The following is a 21,905-nucleotide window of genomic DNA, read 5'->3' on the forward strand; positions in this document are numbered from 1 at the left end:
ACCGGAGAAAAAATCCAACCAGGAAGTGGGAAATCTGAGGTTTGTAGGTTTGCCTATCCAATATACAGTGGGATATTGGTCATATTGCACTTCCTACGGCTTCCACTAGATGTCAACAGTCTTTAGAACATTGTTTGATGCTTCTACTGTGAAGAATGAGGGAAGGAGAGCTCTTTGAGTCAGGTGTCTGGCATGAGCTGAACATGCGCGCTCATGTGAGAGCGACCTGCTTTCCATTYCATTTCTGAAGACAAAGGAATTCTCCGGTTGAAAGATTATTGAAGATTTATGTTAAAAACATCCTAAAGATTGATTCTATACATCGTTTGACATGCTTCTACTAACTGTAATGGAATTGTTTGACTTTTCGTCTGACCTGTGCGTCATGAATTTGGATTACTGGACTGAACGCGCAAACAAAATGGAGTTATTTGGACAAAAATGATGGACTATATCGAACAAAACAAACATTTATTGTGGAACTGGGATTCCTGGGAGTGCATTCGGATGAAGATCATCAAAGGTAAGTGAATATTTATAATGCTATTCTGACATCTGTTGACTCCACAACATGGCGGATATCTTTATGGCTTGTTTGGGCTCTGAGCCCTGTACTCAGATTATAGTATGGTGTGCTTTTTCCGTAAAGTTTTTTTGAAATCTGACACAGCGGTTGCATTAAGGAGAAGTTTATCTAAAGTTCCATGTGTAATACTTGTATCTTTTATCAATGTTTATTATGAGCATTTCTGTAAATTGATGTGGCTCTCTGCAAAATCACCGGATGTTTTGGAGGCAAAACATTACTGAACATAACGCGCCAATGTAAACTAAGATTTTTGGATATAAATATGAACTTTATCGAACAAAACATACATGTATTGTGTAACATGAAGTCCTATGAGTGTCATCTGATGAAGATCATCAAAGGTTAGTGATTCATTTTATCTRTATTTCTGTTTTTTGTGACTCCTCTCTTTGGCTGGAAAAATGGCTGGGTTTTTCTGTCACTAGGTGCAGACCTAACATAATCGTTTGGTGTGCTTTCGTCGTAAAGTCTTTTTTAAATCGGACACTGTGGTGGGATTAACAACAAGTTTATCTTTAAAATGTTGTAAAATACTTGTATGTCTGAGGAATTTTAATTATGAGATTCTGTTGTTTTGAATTTGGCGCCCTGCACTTTCACTGGCTGTTGTCATATCGATCCCGTTAACGGGATCTCAGCCGTAAGAAGTTTTAAGTGTTTATTTTGGCAGTTACTTGTATATCCCCTTGGGATTTAAGGTCAACTTCAAGGAAATTCAAAAGGAGAAAAAACAAATGAAGAATATATTTGTATATATACTGAGTTTACAAAACATTAAGAACACAAAACATTCTTTCCATGACATAGGCTGACCAGGTGAATCCAGGTAAAATCTATGATCCTTATCAATGTCACTTGTTTAATCCAATTAAAATCAAACAACTGTATGAAGGGTTTGAGACAGGTTAAAGAAAGATTTTTAAGCCATGAGACAATTTAGCAATGGAYCAATGGAGTCAACATGAGCCAGCATCCCTGGGGGGAGGGTGCAACCCAATATTAGGAAGGTGTTCATTATTATTAAGTACTTTTTACCCCCTTTTTTCCCCCAAATTCGTGATTACGATCTTGTCTTATCGCTGTAACTCCATATGGCCTCGGGAGAGGCGAAGATCGAGTCATGCGTCCTCCAAAACATGACCTGCCAAACCGCGCTTCTTAACACCCGCCCGCTTAACCCGAAAGCCAGCAGCACCAATGTGTTGGAGGAAACACCGTTCGACTGACGACCGAAGTCAGCCTGCAGGCGACTGGCCCGCCACAAGGAGTCGCTAGAGCACGATGAGCCAAGTAAAGTTCCCCTGGCCAAACTCTCCCCTAACTCGGACGATGCTGGGCCAATTGTGCGCCACCCTATGGGAATCCCGGTCACGGCCGGTAATGGCACAGCCTGGGATCGAACCCCAGGGTGTATTGACACGGCAACACTGGAAAGGTGTTCTTAATGTTTTGTGCACTCACTGTATCTTTCCACCCTATGAGGTTGGAATAATACTGTGAAATTGTGAAAATAATGATAATGCCCCTTTAGTGTAGGAGCTGTTTGAAAAGACCAGCTGAAATTTCAGCCTGTTTTGGTAAGATGGCGTTTTGGCCTGSCTGGGGACATCTATTGGTTAATAGACCAATAAGAAAGAGGGTTCCAAACCTCTCTGCCAATAACCCACTTAGACCACTCCCCGACAGTCCTTGCATCATTTTTGCTTGAGAAATTGCTCTGCGCTAAGAATCWAATTTTCTTTCTTTTTGACCATTTTAATAGAAAACAATCACAGTAAGGTACTTAATTGTTAACAACATTTTTTTTTTTGCTGCATTGGACCATTAAATGTTGTTCTCTCTTGAAAAAACATGCACCATTTCAAGAGGTAAATATTCATATGTAATAACTTGCAGAATTGTAATAGTACATTGTCGTTTAATTTTTTCTTGATGGGAGAGTTAAATGTTTTGTTCAGAATGTGTTTTTCTTTGCAACACTTGTTTTTTTAAAATCAAGTACAAGACACAATGATCTAAGCCATAACACAAAGCCTCTCAACCAATGGCAGCCTATTGTGTGGTGGAGAGAGAGCAGCCACCCCAAGACAAATCCTGTTGAGCTGGCCGTGAGCCAACTGGTTTACAGTATTTCAACAGGAAGTGGGCACTACGCCCCTGCTCCTCCACGCCCACCTTTTCCTCCACCCCTCCCTCCCTCCTCCCAACCACCTGTGCAAGTCTCACAGGATGCAGATCCCCAACCCCCCACTCTCACAAACACTAGCTACATCAACAGCTATACCCAAAACCACGCTACCAATGTGTTTGGGTAGTTTTACACTCCACAACTTCGGCAGTGATGGCTTTAATGAAAATATTATTCTGAATTTCTTGGAATTTGTGTTTGATTAATGACCGTTTGATTGATACACATTTCAAACTGTTCTTGAATAACTGACAGTAACTGTATGATCATAAGTATGAAATGTTTCTACAGTACATTCTTCCTTGCAGCTTGTATAACTGTAGGGGGAAATCAATGAAATAGCCGACACATGAAAACAAATAAAGAAAAGTTGCAGAAAGTTGATTTCTAGATAATCATTATTACATCCTGCCTTGTTTATCCTGACTCTGGAGAAAGGGCCTCAATTTGATTAATACAGTGTTCATCATCAGATACAGATGTTGGAGCTCTGTGTTTACATCCCCTCACATACACACAGGGAATGTTTCGTTTTTGGCGGGAAATTCTGATGTGCAAAGCAGTACAAATAAATCCATCTAGCAGGAATGGTGACCTTTGCCATAGCCAGTGTTACCTTAGAGTTCAGGGTACTGGCTGACTGGCCCTGTGCCTGGGTCTGGGTCTGGGTCTGGGTCTGGGTCTGTGCCTGGGTCTGGCAGACAGACAACAACAGCCCACCACAGGGTTGTCTCCTGCCACAGGGGTCACCCCTTCTTTCTTTCCTTCCTCCCTCCCTCTCTCTCTCTCTCCCGCCCTAAAACAATGACCTCACTCCTCTTACCAATCCACTGATTGTTTTAAATACCTTCCAATCTCAAGTGATTGACAGACTGCTGCTCCTTTTTCCCATTGACTAAGGAGAAACATGTGAAAAGAGGGAAAACAAAATGACCTTGGCAGGAATCGTCGGGTTCTCTAGCGAGCCTGGAACTCGAGTTCATTCAGGCTTTCAACCAATATTGTTTAAATGACCGAAAAAAATGTCAAAACCTTTGTAATTTAATAAGGCTCAGAGCGAAAGAGAGAGAGAGAGGGCGCAAGCGCACAGGAAAATTATCCACATTTTTGCAGAAGAATTGTTGTTGGCAGAAATGTGAGGAATGGGATGATGAAAAGGGTTGCCAAGGTGAAGGAAGTGAAGGAATACCTCAACACCTAATACCGTATCTCTGGTGAAATGAAGATGATGTAAATATTGACATCTGTGGATATTGATGATATATATATATTTTTTATTATTATTATTTTTTGCCGCTTTATTGCATGACTTAAATTCAATTTTACATATATAAATTGATATTTTTCACATTTACACTTTTAACATTTACTATAGAGTAATAACCAACATCAGAGCATTCATCTGTCTCTGTGTCAAATTTTCTGTGTTCCAATTTTTCCATTCAAAATGTCATGTTTTCCACCTCTGTGTTYATCATCGATGCAGACAGAGAGTGCATCCAGGTTATATTAAGACAGAGCATGATGTTGACATGCAGAAGCCCTGTGACTCATGTGTGCCGACCAAAGCCACAGTGACACTAATGCGACTCCCATGCGCTCCCTCGCAGGGTTGTGTAGGCACTGCAGAGATAGAGCTCAACTCTGCTTAAAGCTCACAAATGAGCTTTTTGGCACACCGTCATCGACAAGCTGTAGATTTCGCTGCACAACAATAAGACCTGTAATGCTGAAGACTAACAGAACAAAAGAGATTGTCACAGACATAAGAGTGAGGATATGACGTCAGACTAGAAAGGAAGACAACAGAAGAGCATTCTTGTGTCTGACATTGTGTCAGGCAGTGGGCTAACAGAATCAGACAGAGATAGAGGGTAAGCTTTACAAATAGAGTAAGTAGGCTGCCAGACTCATGCTTTCAAACTAGTTAAGAAAAAAGTAGGAGCAGTGTAAAACAAGTAGTGAATGAGGATGCATGAAGTAAGTTAGAGACAGGCCGATGAGTGACTAAGAGAATATGTCTAGATACTGTAAAAAAGGGACTGTTGAGGCCCTTTGTTCCACTAGGAGCTGAAGGGATTAAGTCAAGTAAGGTTAAAGTACAGTAAGGATTAAATCAAGTAAGGATTAAGTACAGTAAGGATTAAGTCAAGTATGGATTATGTACAGTAAGGATTAAGTCAAGTAAGGATTAAGTACAGTAAGTGGGTGGGTTTGGTAACGGGAGGTTGACTGGGTTGGATATGTGAGTGGTCGGTCATTGGTCAGAGGGGCTCCGGTTCCTCTCCACATGTGATTCAGCAGCTGCAGAGGGAAAACGCTGACAAGCGGGGTGGGCATGGTTGTAACTGTAACTAGGAGATTACTTATACTATCTACTGAGTTCCCAAACAGGTAAACCCTGCCAGACAAAATCCAGTTTTGTTCACCTGGAATTTGCTGCAAAACAGGTCTAATTTGATAAGGTGTGTAACATGCATGTCATCACCACTATGAGAGCAGGGCCCCCAGAGAGTAGACACAACACCTGGAACCGAACTGGGTGCTTTGCTTTGCTCTAAATATGGAAAAGGCATCTTAGAAACTCTAAGGAACTTTTAGGAAATGAAATAAAATGCAGACAGGGGTTTGTTGACTAAATTACAACTACTCCCAAGACACACTGGGTAATTTGCTTTTTGGCCCTTCCTTAGCTGGTAGGGGTTCWGGTAAAGAATCAATGCCATCGGCTGCCTGCCTGCCTGGTGCATGTTGGACTGTAAATGTGCTGCTGTTGAGACAGTCMGACATATGGGAACAGCTGAGGCTTTTGATGTGGTTCCTATGCCGCAATTTTCCCAGTCAACTACAGAAAAAAATGACTTTTACATATGTCTCCCAAGTCCTCTGATGCTTAAGAGAAGAGGACCACACACAGTGGCWGGGCTGATGAAAATATGACACTGGGTTATGAATGCTATCACTACACAGGTCTGAGGGTATGATTCACATCTACAAGTGGAACTATAAAAGTGGTTTTATTTAAATGGAACTGGACAGGAAATGCTACATTGAGGTATTGACTTCCCATTTAATAAGCACACTGGTATCCCATCACCAATAAATTGTAACAACAACAATTGTGAAGATAAAACAACTGAGTGTTGGAGCTGAAAGGAACTTTAAATAAGTAATTTGGCATGATATTCATTTGCCCTTAGATAAGAGCTGCTCATTGAGTCTCTTAAGAGTGACACTTGAGGCTGAGAGCACTGAAATCACACTCCTTGGCATCGTCTTTTCTCACCACATAGAGAGAGCACTCCTGTGCTGGCGCATTTTGTGTGAGGGACTCACCGTGTCCAAACGGCAGCTGCACTGGCTTTACCACGCTCGCGTCTCATAGTCCTGCAGCGCTCTATACGCTTCACACAGGAAACCAGAGGATCCAACAGCATAAGGAGGACACATCCAAGCACACAGCCGAGCCAAGCACACAGCACCTCCAAGCACACAGCCGAGCCAAGCACACAGCACCTCCAAGCACACAGCCGAGCAAGCCACAGCACCTCCAAGCACACAGCGAGCCAAGCACACAGCAGCACCAGTCCAAGCACACAGCCGAGCCAAGCACACAGCTGTAAAACAGAGAGGATTACTGCAATGTGATCTGAAAAGGCCTCTGTACTACAATGATTCACTTCAATGGATGTCTACTCGTTTACACAATTAGTGCTTCCTTCGTGGACATGGTACTGCCCAGAGGTCACTAACTCACACTTCCTAATAGGCCCCACACCTTCCCTGTTGTTTTAACTTCAACCCAATTCAGACGAGAGTGTGAGTAACTTAGTTTGTTGAAATCCGTTTTGAACAATTAAAAAAGTAATGAATGACCACAGGATGGGTTCCAATGAGCATTGAGTTAACTGTCTGCGTGGGCCACGCCCCCTCAGGCCTGAGGCACATGGTGGGGTCACTCAGTCTTCTCAGCCTGGCATACTACACAGATCACAGATAGTCTGATGACGCAGTCACGGGGTGATTTAGGAGTCTTGATAATCACACAGGCAGATATAAAACTCCAACCAAAACAGAGCAATCAGTATCGTGCCTGTAGCGTTTTGTGTGTGATAGCTTTTTGGCACTCTGTCTCTCTTCTCACACAGTGAAGTGAACGGAACACAGTGAGAGGCAGGCAGGGCAGACGGAGTGGGTCAGGAGAAGAAGAGAGAGAGGAGAGAGAGAGAGAGAGAGAGAGAGAGAGAGAGAGAGAGACGAGAGAGAGAGAGGAGAGAGAGAGAGAGAGAGAGAGAGAGAGAGAGAGAGAGAGGAGAGAAGAAGGAGAGAAGAGATAAAGAGAAAAGAGAGAGAGATAAAAGAAGAGAGAGAAAAGAGAGAAGATAAAAGAGAGAGAGTAGAAGAGAGAGGGAAAAGAGAGAGAGAAAGAGAGAGAGGGAAAAGAGAGAAGAGAAAGAGAGGAGGGATAAAGAGAGAGGGATAAAAGAGAGAGAGAGCAATAAAGAGAGGGACGAAACACCCGGAGGAGAGAGCGAGAGAGATAAAGAAGAGAGAGAAAGAGGAAGAGAAAGGAAAAGAGAGAGCAAAAAGAGATAGCGAAAGAGAGAGGAGAGAAAGAGAGAAGGTAAGAGAGAGAGAAATAGAGCGAGAGAGATATAGATAAAAGAGAGAGAGAGAAAAAGGAAGAGAGAAAAGAGAGCGAGAGAAAGTAGAGAGAGAGGAAGGAGAGGGGAGAAGTGACTGAAGAGTGGAGAGGGAGGGAAAAAAACAAAAGCCCTAGGTCTGAGTTGCAGGATCTTAGATTTCTCCCAGCAGCGCAGTCCCATCTATGGCTCCCACTGGCTGGGGCCCAGTCAAACATGCCTTTGTGCTGACGTGGGAGAACTATGGGAACATGTTTTTTTCTACTCAAGGCTGTGATTAGAGATGTTGAGTTTTCGCTGGTAAGGGTAACTCAAATGCCTGGAGGGATGCAAACGATCCCTTAATGATGCCAAAAACAAAGGTGCATGTGTGAAGACTTTCTCATGACAGATTAATTATATTGCCTTTTGATTATTACCTCATAAAAACGACCTATTTATTTTCCAACATACAGTTCCTTTCCTTCAGGTGTACATGAATCTACATAATATATATATGCCGTAATACATCAAAACATTGTTTTTTTGATGTARTGATTATTCGACAATAGTCATGAAAAGTAGTGCTATTCTTAATCATAACCCCCTGACAAAAGTGCGATTTCATGAATCATTGGTTGTGCCCGAATACCCATACTAGCATACTACATACTTAAACTGCATAGTGATTTCGTCGTTTGATCTAGCAGAATTCTCTCGTATTTTCCGACTCCGTGTCTGACAACAGCTGATAATCAGATACATTGACCCGCTGTACCAAAATGAACGATTTGCGTGAGTCAACACAATGGCGCATTAGCTGGCGCATTCCGAGTACTATTTTCATAGTGTTACATAACACTTTATTTTTTCGCATACTATTTAGTATGCTAGTATGGGTATTCGGATACWGRCAGTAAATTTGGAGGGCTCTCTTAGCTTAACTCAGAGAACCATAACATGTTTCCTTAGTTTGTTTTAATTACATTTAATAACCCCAATTGCATCTGTAAGTCACTCTGGATAAGAGTAAAATGTGAAATGTAAATAATATTGCATCTGTAAGTCACTCTGGATAAGAGTAAAATGTGAAATGTAAATAATATTGGCATAAAGTATCTCCTAAAAATACAATAATGCAATGGATTCAAAACCAAAACAACCTTATACAGAAATGAAATGTTCCAACCAAATCAAATGTATCTTCGGCTGTATCGAAATTGGTTATATTATAGATGTTGTAGGTTTTTGGTGTGATATTGCATCATATGCTACTGTATCCAGCCAAGAGATTCACTGTCAACATTGCCTCGAATTATAGATTCAGATTAATCGGGAAAGTGAAGCATACAGTACACTGACTAAATAAGTGAAAGCATGCACATGTAGCCTAGGTCTACCGAAGGTAAAGGCAGGAGCCTATAGAACAATGGCGTCATATCTGCAGCAGATGATTACGCACATGCTATAAATTGCTATATTGATTGATACAATGCGCATCAATGACACCTATGTGAAAGAGGAATAGTTTAAACGTTTTATTTTTCTATTGTTGTTTCTTGGTTCAAGAATAGGATACATTAAATTAGATACACCTATATGCTGTAATAGTGTTATAATGCGTTGAGACATTTCATGGAAAATTTGTTTTTAGAATGCCATACGTGAGTCCAAATCATGAATCATCACTTCAAAATATCTTCGATGCGCACACTCATAGCACACTCAGCCACCGTTGTGATACCATGGCATCAGCAGTTCTAGATCACTAGACAAAGGAATGTCTAGGTGCGCATTGTCATTCCAGTATCCTAGGCACTATATACAAACTGCTGTATAACTGCATTAAAATGTCAGCATCATTCGATGATTTCGTTTTTCTTAAGGCTATTGTATTGTGTCATACTTTTAAGTTTGGAAATAGCCAAAGCATGGCGCATTGCATTCCCAGATAGGCTTTCGCGGCGTGGAGAGAACACACTCCGATGACACATTCTTAGTACATTACAGCATCGCGCAGCAAACGTGGTCGCAGTCTATGCAGAGCAGGTGTGTAGCCTATAGTAGCCTAACGCACGAATGATAGCCGCTTTCGGTCGGTGATTTCAAAATGAGGACAAAGCCGCCAAGTCACTGCACCAATAAGCCTATCACCACCCGTCAATAAAACTTAAACAAAAACACTGAATATGAATAATGAAATTATGGGAAATAGGCGAAATACTTATAATGCCAATAATTCCTTCCACATTGTTGCCAATGCAAAGTGAACAAAGACAAAGCACGGGGACTTCTGTGCGTAAAGGCGCAGCCTTTGTTTACAGCAGGTAGGCTATCGTTTCTCCAGCCACATTGCTGTAGGATATGGACTATTGTAGACACATGTAACCTCAATTTAACTTGAGTTATGTCGGACTATGTAAATATGGAGAGGGGGATCACATTCCCCCGGTTTCATGGGAATATGTGCTCTGGTTCTTTAAATGGCACAATCGAGCCAATTGACTTGGTTGCTTAACCAAATAAGGCTCGCAGTCCTTACACAGCAAAGGTTTATTGTGGATTAWTTGGGGATTGTGTAGTGTAATGGCTAATCGTTTTTACATGGGTGCAGTTCAGTCAATTGCACAATCGAACAAATTGCTTTCATTACTCAAAAGCAGCATGTGAGAGAATATTTTTCAAGTTTGATATATTATATAATTAATAGATAGCATAATCATATCTTACTAGGTCAACTAATCATAATCATTAGGCTATTATAATCCTAATTATAATTATAGTAATATTTAATGTGTAGGTTATGCTCATTTCAAGTTTAATTACATTGAAAAATGTGAATCTKGTCCGAATTCAATCATGATGAAAGCCAAAGCCATGGAGTGAATTAAGGGGGGAACTCGGACAGGCGGTCTTTGTCTTTGCCATGACCCCTTAATAGGTCAAGGCCTTTGCAAGTGACAGCTTCTTTTCTCTCAGAGAAAACAAGAGCCATGCCTGACACCGACARTCACACCGACGCGCCACCTCTTCCTCTGGGATAGCAATGCATTTTGCAGTTACAAAACATTAAAATCGGAGGGAGTGCACACTATACTGACTCAGAACATAACAGGATGTGGTAGCCTTACGTTTCACTCTTAAACAGGGAGTATTCACACTCCAAACAAATAGCTACAACRAGACGAAACATCTGAGGCACACCGCCAAGCATTAGAGATTAACGCATGTATTAATTGGGAGACATTTTCATGGCTCCGAACTCCAAGCATTAACAGCCGACTCACCGTACAAGTTAAGAACTCCATTRGCCGTTATAAACATATTATAGTCTACTCGAGCACTGCACAGGAATTAAATAATTAAGCCATTCGATAACACATTCCAGTAAATTTGTTGACATATGCATGCAGCTCACCTTTTAACTTTCGCTTTTTTTCTTGTAATCCAGCCCTTTTGTCCGTTTAACAATAATTTTTTTCACATGATGACTTCCTTGCAGTTTCCTAAAGCCCCCGGCTGCAGGGAGAAAACATTTGCTTGACACTACGCGTTTATTTATTTTTATAAAAATTACGTTTTGTAGTTATAAAAATGGTTATTGTTCTTCTTCAGCAAATGTCAGTGTGTGTGACGATCTTGCGCAGCGTGCTGCTCAGTCTCCGCTGTTTGTTACACTCGAATGGACCGCCTACTCTCAATTGCTACATTGTTGACATTCGGCCACTGACGTCATTCTATCCCTCATTCACAACATTACGCGGTGCAGATTGCGTTGGTGCCCCGGGCAGTAGCCACATACTCAAAAAAATGTCCTCAGTTGAGGTTTGTGAATAGCTATGGTGAGTACGCACAGTGCGACCCTCCATCTATTTGTTCAGCAGCCCCTGTCTGTACGAYCAGTTGGCAGTTGTACATTMGACTAATGAAACAAATATACCAGGCATTTAACGAACATGCACAAAGCTGCAATGATGGGCATATAGTTACTGTCCCAAATAAATATATATATACGTTTTTACTGGTATCCACATAGTCAAAGACACTGAAATAGGCCTACATGGATATTTCAATACATACAAAATAAAACATTCAAGTTGAAATCATAAGTGAAATTCAGCACAATATCTACATTTAGGAGACTAACTTTTGTTGATTAGTTTGCATAGGTAGGGTATAAGCGACTTTTTATAGCCCATCTCTCAGTCTTGGCCTGTGGAATAAATATATATTGTTTAACAAAGGATGATATTAAAACCAAACAACCCCCCCCTTTTTATAGGATACATAATGTAGTGCCTATAGAAAGTCTATGGCCCCTTGACATTTTCTTGGGGTCATTGAGTTGCACAAAAGTGAAAAGAAAATTCGACATATTTTTACTAATGAATACAAAATAAATACCTAAAATATTGTCTTTGCATAACTATTCACCCCCTTTGTTTAGGCAAGCATAAATATAAATTAGTTCAGAAGTAAAATTTGACTTAACAAATCACATAATAAGTTATATGGACTCACTCTGTGTGAAATAATAATTGACATGATTTTTTAATGACTACTTCTTCCTCTGTCCCCCATACATACAACATCTGTAAGGTCCCTCAGTCAAGTATTGCATTTCAAGCACAGATTCAACTACAAAGACCAGGGAGCCATTTGAAAGCATCATAAAGAAAGGCAGTGATTGGTAGATGGGTAACAATAAATCAGACATTGAATATATCTTTCAGCTTGGTCAAGTTAATAATTATGCTGTGAATGACTAATTAAACCAGCCAGACACATCAAAGATGCAGTCATCCCTCTAAATTGAACTGCAGGACAGGAAGGAAACCTAGGGATGTGTAGGGATATCACCATGAGGCTATCAGTGATTTTAAAACAGATAAGGAGGTCAATGGCTGTGAATGGAGAAAACTGAGAATGGARCATTGTAGTAACTACAACAATGACCTAAATGACAGAGTGACAAGAAGAATAAAAATATACAGAATAAAAAATATTCTTGGCAAAGGAATACACTTTTTGGCCTAAATGCAAAGCCTTACATTTGGCACAAATCCAACACAACACATCACTGAGTAACTGCCTACTTATTTTCAAGCATTGTGGTGGCTGCATCATGGTATTGGTATGCTTGACATCGTTAAAGACGAGAGTTATTCATGATGAAAAGAAACGGGATGGCACTAAGCACAAGCAAAATCCTAGAGGAAAACCTGCTTCAGTCTGCTTTACACCAGCCACTGGGGGATGAATTCACCGTTCAACAGGACAATAACATACAACACAAAGCCAAATCTACACTGGAGGTGATTACCAAGAAGACAGTGAATGTTCCTGAGTGGCCAAGTTAAAGTTTTGACTTCAATCTGCTTAAAAATCTATTGAAAGACTTGACAATTGCTGTCTGGCCATGATCCCCAACAACTTGTCAAAGCTTAAAGAATAATGGGCAAATATTGCACAATACAGGTGTGCAAAGCTCGTATGAGACTTACCTAAGAAGACTCACAGCTGTAATCACTGGGGTACTCTTCTAATCAAAGTATGTTAGTGTTTAATTTTTCATTAATCATAGATTTTTAAAAACAAATTTGCTTTCACTTTGACATATTTTCTTTAGATTGTTATAAAAAAAATTACAATTAAATCCATCTAATACAGAAATACAGTCAGTATGATTCATTTGCATCATATAATGCTGCGTTTTGCATCATACCCGCTGTAATTCTTCGGTATTTTGAAAGTTATATATCTTGAAAACTTGATTGCTGACATGCAAAACATTTTTGGGACTATACCAACAATGGACTAATGAAACAAATACATAAATATAGTTTTTCGGTTGAGTTTTCCTTTAAGACTGCAGAACTGGCAGTGTACAAGCTGAACGTTTAACCGCAGAAACAATATATTTTGTCTTAAAAAAAAAAAAAATTGTACTTGACACATACCAAAAGCACAAACATGCATTCAAATGACTACAAAAATGACTACAAACATGATACATTATCGGTCATGAAGTGACTCAATGTCTTTCATGTGGCAAATAAACAAACTTGACGAGAGCGTTGCAACCAACATACGACAGGCAGAACTTAATGTGTACTGGGTCGCTCCACGAAATGAATAGCTTTTGCATCTCTTTAATATGTTAAGTAGAAATAATGCACCAATATTGAATTTTAAAAGCCTGTTATATGAAATGAAGACCCCTTTAATATAGATCTCATGGAGCATTCAATAAATCTGATATTCAATATTAATAAAGACTTGCTAAAGTGCCAAAATTCAGCATTCATGCACCCTCTGGACTTCTAMGAAGATGTTAACCCACTAACCCTGAAAAATACTCAAAGTTTTCATCKTCATTGTAAATCCAWAGTTATTTCACTGCTTTGACAAAGTAATTTCTGAAGATTATTATTTATTTAATGTGATTAGGGATTCATTTATGTCTGTCCCTCATTTTAAGGTCAACCCTGTCACATGAACTCTCCTTTTAATATGGTGTAACTATTCTTTTTAAAATATTTCTTTCAAAAGAACCATTGAACATCTAACAGTCAAATCACAGTGTAAAAACAGGTGAGCTGGTTCTACTTTGTTTGGCAATTTTCTGATGTTTTGCTGAGAAAAACTGAGTGGATCGAGCGTAACACGTCAACCCCATTACCCATAGATAGACAGGCAATAAATCTTGAACAATTTTTTTTTTTGTGTGAATCTTGCATTCAATTGCCCCTCGCTGTTGCACACCACAAGCTTCCATTCCCCCTGTCACAAGGGGATTCATGGCTGATTTAACTAGTAATTACCAGTTGGAGGGCCATTCAAGTGGATTTTTCCCAGATGTGGTAAATTCCCACTTCCCACTTGGTTAAAACGCACCATAACACTGCTAACCAATACCATACCAATACCATGTAGAGCCATATAATATATCTKATTGGTAGCCCAATATTGTGGAGTATTGACATATTGTGAGGTGTATATGACATTGTGGAGCATTGTAAAATCGTTAAAAATGAAAAATAATAATAAGTAAAAACAGCCTAGTGCCTGATCTGAGTTGCAAAGAAAAGCCATATCTCAGACTGGCCAATAAAAAMAAAAGATTAAGATGGGCAAAAGACCARAGACACTSMACAGAGGAACTCTGCCTAGAAGGCCAGCATCCCAGAGTCGCCTCGTCACTGTTGACGTTGAGTCTGGTGTTTTGCGGGTACTATTTAATGAAGCTGCCAGTTGAGGACTTGTGAGGCATCTGTTTCTCAAACTAGACACTCTAATGTACTTGTCCTCTTGCTCAGTTGTGCACRGGGGCCTCCCACTCCTCTTTCTATTCTGGTTAGAGCCAGTTTACGCTGTTCTGTGAAGGGAGTAGTACACAGCGCTGTATGAGATCTTCAGTTTCTTGGCAATTTCTCGCATGGAATAGCCTTCATTTCCCAGAACAAGAATAGATTGACAAGTTTCAGAAGAAAGTTATTTGTTTCTGGCCATTTTGAGCCTGTAATCGAACCCACAAATGCTTGATGCTCCAGATACTCAACTAGTCTAAAGAAGGCCAGTTTTATTGCTTCTTTAATCAGTACAACAGTTTTCAGCTGTGCTAACATAATTGCAAAAGGGTTTTCTAATGATCAATTAGCCTTTAAAATGATAAACTTGGATTAGCTAACACAACGTGCCATTTGAACACAGGAGTGATGGTTGCTGATAATGGGCCTCTTTACGCCTATGTAGATAGTCATTTCTGCCATTTCCAGCTACAATAGTAATTTACAACAATGTCTACACTGTATTTCTGATCAATTTATGTTATTTTAAAGCACAAAAAAATAGTATTTTTTTAAAAACAAGTACATTTCTAAGTGACCCCAAACGTTTGAACGGTAGTGTATATACAGTTGAAGTCGGAAGTTTACATACACCCAGCCAAATACATTTAAACTCAGTTTCACAATTCCTGATATTAATCCTAGTAAAAATTCCCTGTCTTAGTCAGTCAGGATCACCACTTCATTTTAAAATGTGAAATGTCAGAATAATAGTAGAGAGAATGATTTATTTCAGCTTTTTATTCATCACATTCCCAGTGGGTCAGAAGTTTACATACACTCAATTAGTATTTGGTAGCATTGCTTTAATATATATATATATTTTTACCTTTATTTAACTAGGAAGTCAGTTTTTCAATGACAGCCTAGGAACAGTGGGTTAATAACTTCTTGTTCATGGGCAGAACGACAATTTTTACCTGTCAGCTCGGGGATTCGATCCAGCAACCTTTCGGTTACTTGTCCAACGCTCTAACCACTTGGCTACCCTGCCACCCTGTTTAACTTGGGTCAAATGTTTCAGGTAGCCTTCCACAAGCTTCCCACAATAAATTGGGTGAATTTTGGCCCATTCCTCTTGACAGAACTGGAGTAACTGAGTCAGGTTTGTTGCCTCCTTGCTCGCACACACTTTTTCAGTTCTGCCCACAAAATTTCTATAGGATTGAGATCAGGGCTTGTGATGGCCACTCCAACACCTTGACTATGTTGTCCTGAAGCCATTTTGCCACAACTTTGGAAGATGCTTGGGGTCATTGTCCATTTGGACCCATTTGCGACCAAGCTTTAACTCCTGTGATGTCTTGAGATGTTGCTTCAATATATACACATAGATTTCCTCCCTCATGATGCATCATTTTGTGAAGTGCACCAGTCCCTCCTGCAGCAAAGCATCCGCCACACATATGCTGCCACCCCGTGCTTCACAGTTGGGATGGTGTTCTTTGCTTGCAAGCCTCCCCTTTCTCCTCCAACATAACGATGGCATTATGGCCAAACAGTTCTATTTTGTTTCATCAGACCAGAGGACATTTCTCAAAAAGTACATCTTTTTCCCATGTGCAGTTGCAAACCGTAGTCTGTTTTTTTTTATGGGGTTTTGGAGCAGTGGCTTCTTCCTTGCTGAGCGGCCTTCCAGGTTATGTCGATTAAGAGCGTTTTACTGTGGATATAGATACTTTTGTACCTGTTCCTCCAGCATCTTCACAAGGCCTTTGCTGTTGTTTCTGGGATTGATTTGCACTTTTCGCACCAAAGTACGTTCATCTCTAGAGACAGAACGCGTCTCGATCCTGAGCGTATGACGGCTGCGTGGTCCCATGGTGTTTATACTTGCTACTATTGTTTGTACAGATGAATGTGGTACCTTCCGTCGTTTGGAAATTTCTCCCAAGGATGAACCAGATTTGTGGAGGTCTACAATCTTTTTGGAGTCTTTGGTGATTTCTTTTGATTTTCCATGATGCCAGCAAAGAGGCACTGAGTTTGAAGGTAGGCCTTGAAATACATCCACAGCTACACCTCCAATTGGCTCAAATGATGTCAATTAGCCTATCAGAAGCTTCTAAAGCCATGACATATTTTTCTAGAAACTTCCAAGCTGTTAAAGGCACAGTCAACTTAGTGTATGTAAACTTCTGACCCACTGGAATTGTGGATACAGTGAATTATAAGTGAAATAATTACTTGTGTCATGTACGAAGTAGATGTCCTAACCGACTTGCCAAAACTATAGTTTGTTAACAAGAAATTGTGGAGTGGTTGAAAAACGAGTTTAATGACTCCAACCTAAGTGTATGTAAACTTCCGACTTCAACTTATACATATAAATATATACACATATATATATACATACAAATACATATATATATAATAAATACCTTATTTACATAAGTATTCAGACCCTTTGCTATGAGACTCCAAATTGAGCTCAGGTGCATCCTGTTTCCATTGATCATCCTTGAGATGTTTCTACAACTTGATTGGAGTCCACCGGTAAATTCAATTGATTGGACAAGATTTGGAAAGGCACACACCTGTCTATTGTCAGTAGAGCTCCGATACACAAATCTGGGGAAGGGTACCAAAACATTTCTGTAGCTTTTGAGGTCCCCAAGAACACAGTGGCCTCCATCGTTCTTAAATGGAAGAAGTTTGGAACCACCAAGACTSTTCCTAGAGCTGGCTGCCCAGCCAAACTGAGCAATCGGGAGAGAAGGGCCTTGGTCAGGGAGGAGGTTAGGGATGTGACCAAGAACCCGATGGTCACTCTGACAGAGCTCTAGAGTTCCTCTGWGGAGATGGGAGAACATTCCAGAAGGACAACCATCTCTGCAGCACTCTACCAATCAGGCCTTTATAGTAGAGTGGCCAGACGGACAGACAGCTGCTGACAGCCCGCTTGGAGTTTGCCAAAAGGCACCTAAAGACTCTCAGACCATGAGAAACAAGATTATCTGGTCTGATTAAACTCATTTAAAATGTATGTAGTTCTGTCCTTGTGATTTCTATTAATGTTCTGTATTATGTCATGTTTCATGTGGACCACAGGAAGAGTAGCAACTGCTTTAACAGTAGCTAATGGGGATCCTAATAAACTACTAAATACTAATACTATAAATAATCATGCCACCACAGACAGCTTTCCTTTCTCATCCCAATATATTCAGTTCACTCACTCAACATTTTACAGAGTGGCATTCAGAGTTCTGTAACACCCCATGCTGCGGCTGAAGGGCGTCTTACTGGTGGTAGGGACACGACAACACTGTCACCAACAGGCATTTGTTTATGCAACAGCAGAGAAATACGGGAACATGGTATTATTATGAGTGACATAAGACTTTTAAAACTGAAAACACATGAAAATGGAAAAGTGTTATTTGAGATGTATTGCACTGGGACTTGAAACCTGAAATGTGGGGCCTATAGTGTATACCAGGGTTTCCCAAACTTGGTCCTGAGGCTGGGGAGAGAGGGGGGCAGGACCGAGTTTGGGATAACTTGGTGTATACAGGTCCATATTTCTATTCCACAACTCTACTGAATCTTATGTCACTATGCATCTAGACGCCTATATGAGCATTCAACACTGTGTGGTAGGCCTACCCAAGAAGGTKATTCCTGCGAACAATACATGCATGATGATTTTCATAGATGTTCTGGGCCTGTGGGTTATTTCTCAATACTTCCAGCTGCACAGAATCACAAACAATAAAACACATTCCCTGCAAGTGATATCTCCCTGATAAAATAAAAMTAACAAACGTTTTTTATCTGGAAACGACTGGATTGCATATAATTAGTTATTGGATAGTTCAGCAATCAGCACAGTTCCACGGATAGACTATTGATTACAAGTAGACAGGATCATAGCAGCCTCTTGCCAGACTTGCAATGGCATGTTAGCCTACTGTATATAGAGAGCAATTATTTTGACTAGTTTAGACTAAGTACTACACTTCATGTACACTATGGTAGACTCAGGGGATGGCGTTTTCTTGAGCAATTGACAGATTCATACATGTTTTATTTAACCTTTATTTAACTAGCAAGTCAGTTAAGAACCAATTCTTATTTACAATGATGGCCTARCCTGGCCAAACCCTAACCCAGACGACGCAGAGCCAATTGTGCTCCCAATCACAGCCGGTTGTGATACAGCCTGGAATCGAACCAGGGTCTGTAGTGACGCCTCTAGCGCTGAGATGCAGTMCCTTAGACCGCTGCACCATCTGGAAGATACGTATTTGCAGATGTTCTCTGTATGACCCCTTTACTGTTACTGTGTCTTTTAAATATGAAGCAACATGCTTACTTAATCAATCCTCTTCGTTCCTGGACGAACGCTGTCAGTCTTTTCTGCCTCCGGACATGACAAGTGGGTGTTTTTGAGTTCCGCAGTGAGAAATCTGCACCAGGTCATGGTTGGTCATCCTCCTCTTAGCTGCCTTGCGGATAAAGCAACATGCATTGTTTACATTTTAGAGTGAATGTGTAACCAACACAAAAGTTCAAACTTACATTTGAGATGAGCCATGGATAACATAGAACTACCCTTTTAATGTCAAAGGGCAACAATGAACTAAACATTGTAAGAGAAAAAAAGAGAGGACAAGTGTGAAGTGAGACATTTAGTGAGGAGAAAAGCAAGGAGGTCCGGGATTTTTGGGAGGCCAGAGAAACACCGCTTGACAATCCCAAACTTATCCAGCAGATTAGTGAAGAAATTCATATTTATATTCATCCTCAAAAACCTTCAGGACATCTGAAGCTTTTAATACCCATCCAAATGGTTCAGCACCAAAGCTCGCCTTGTGGCCTCCGGGGGGAGGGTGTCCCATATCTTAGTACTGAGAGACAGATATGGTTCATTCTTTTGTCTCAGCAGACAGTGCTCCTGAAGTCAACATCTTGCATATGCTGAGAATGCTTAAGTGCACGAGGAGAATGCCACAGCACACACACACACACACACCACACACACACACACACACACACACACACACACACACACACACACACACACACAGCAGTCAACGACCTCTCCCTAGGGCCTTTTCCTAGAGGGCTAACTGAGGTTGGTTGGCGGAAGGAGGTGGGTGGGTTTGGAAGAACAGGAGGGGTGAGATGGGGGGTAAGGAGTCTACATGGGGATGGCGATGCCTTTGATTTCCGCCTACACTGCAGACCAACACTGGTTTTATGTCAGGAAGTCTGATTAGCGCTAATACAAACAACATGTTCAGTGTCTGACATTCAGTCAAGACATTGGAGGTACAGCACAGTGCATTGGGGCACTACAGAAAGGAAGGTCTGACTCAACTCACCAACAGAGCGGAGGGAAATCTGTGTGGACAAGGCAGTTGCACAGATTGCTCAATAGGGAGGAACATTCTTTTGTGTTGAGTTGCATAAAGAATAAGCAGAGAGAGGGCATTCCATTATAAGGAAACAATCTCCACAAACTACAGCTAGTTAAGTACATCCAGATACTATGCTGCTATGTCTGGAAAAATACTCTTCTGGGATTTCAAATAATGTTTACAAACTATTTTATATGTATATACTGTATTCTAGTCATGACTCATCCTATATAACTACTGAGATACACAGCATTCAATTCACATACTGTCCATACTGTCCACACTGTCCACACACACCATTCACATACATATATATTTATATTCTGGACTCTGGTCCGAAAGCTAATTTCCTGCTATTCTATCAATTTTTGCTATGGGGTTTATACTGTGCATTTATATGCTGGAGACTTGACACCGCTAATATATCTACTGCTGTACATATCATTCTCAGTATATCTAGTGTAAATTCATCCAGGGTATAAACTGTACGTATAGATTGCATTTGGATTACTGTTACAGTGCTATTTGGGTTGTTCATTTGGATTACTGTTACAGTGCTATTTGGGTTGTTCATTGGATTCGTTCCAACATTTCTTAATTTCTTGTGCATTTTTCTCAGGGGGTTATTATTTGTGTACTTGTTTGACATTATACTGCATTGTTTGGAGCTAGTAGCATAAGCATTTCGCTGCACCTGCTATAACATCTGCTAATCTGTGTACGCGACCAATAAACTTTGATTTGATTTAGATTAACAGAGATACCTCATAGCAATCCAGACAGACCACACAGGAGTTTTCTATCTACACTGAGGGAGCTTCACCTAGAAATGCCGTCTTGACAATTCACTTCTTGGAAAGAGTAGAACATACACAGATCTAATGGCTTTTGATGTTTATTAATTAAAACGTGTTATACTTAGTGTATACTTCATTTATACACTGTATATTTAAGGTATATACACCAACACATTGCACTGCAAGTATAGCCGGCATATGTATAATCTTGCATTTGCCGAAATTAGTGACACATAGCAATAGTGTTGGGAGTAAAAACAAAAGCCCTGCACAAACTGAGAGAGAGACAAGTCGGTCAAAGAGTCACAGCACGGAGGGATGACTCATTTAAAAGTGATTCATTTGGTTTTGCGGTATGAGCGATAGGACACAGAGCCGGAAAACATCCATGAATTTGCTAGCTAAGGAGTTCGGCAAGCCCAGGCAGAGGCACAAAGACGTAAATGCAGCCTTGTTGTCAGCCAGCAGTCAGCATGAGACACAAAGCCAAATACCTTGATTACGTCAATTACAGTAGCTCTAACAGTGCCCCGGGGACCGTTCTATGGACAGGTGGAGTAAACAGAGTGAATGGGGTGCGATATATGAGTCATCACATTTTGAGCTCCTTCTTTCTCTCTCTTCCTTTCTCTCCCCTCTTCAGTGCCTCTCTCTCCTTTCTCTCTCTGTTCTCTCTTCTCCTTCTCCTCTCTGTGCCTCTCTCTCCCCTCTCTCTGTGCCCCTCTCTCTCTGTGTCCCTCTCTCGCTCTCTCTTGTGCTTCTCCTACCCTGTCTCGTGCCCTCTCTCTCTCTGTGACCCTCTCTCTCTGCATGCCTACTCGGTCTGCTACACATCCGCTCCTCTAAAGGCCCCCGTCATCACACAGGCATACTTCAGCAATTACCTTTCACCCACACACTGTCAGTCACGAGCCTGAAAATACAGCCTGTTTCACTGTCCCATTCACAACACAGCCAGTGCTTCAAACGCCCCCCCCCCCCCCTTCTCTGCCTT

At 40.7% G+C, this 21,905-nt stretch overlaps 1 protein-coding gene across 1 annotated transcript in view; it reads right to left on the reverse strand.

Annotated features, from left to right (window-relative positions):
- Positions 1-11,073, reverse strand: part of LOC111954617 (transcription regulator protein BACH2-like) — a 124,604-nt gene extending 113,531 nt beyond the window's left edge. The window contains exon 1 of the mRNA XM_023974483.2: positions 10,818-11,073. The gene's annotated coding sequence lies outside the window, so the exon portion shown is untranslated. The remainder of the gene's footprint in view (positions 1-10,817) is intronic.
- Positions 11,074-21,905: the final 10,832 nt, after the last annotated feature.

Source organism: Salvelinus sp. IW2-2015, linkage group LG28 (assembly GCF_002910315.2).
Source record: "Salvelinus sp. IW2-2015 linkage group LG28, ASM291031v2, whole genome shotgun sequence".
Taxonomy (NCBI): Eukaryota; Metazoa; Chordata; class Actinopteri; order Salmoniformes; family Salmonidae; genus Salvelinus; species Salvelinus sp. IW2-2015.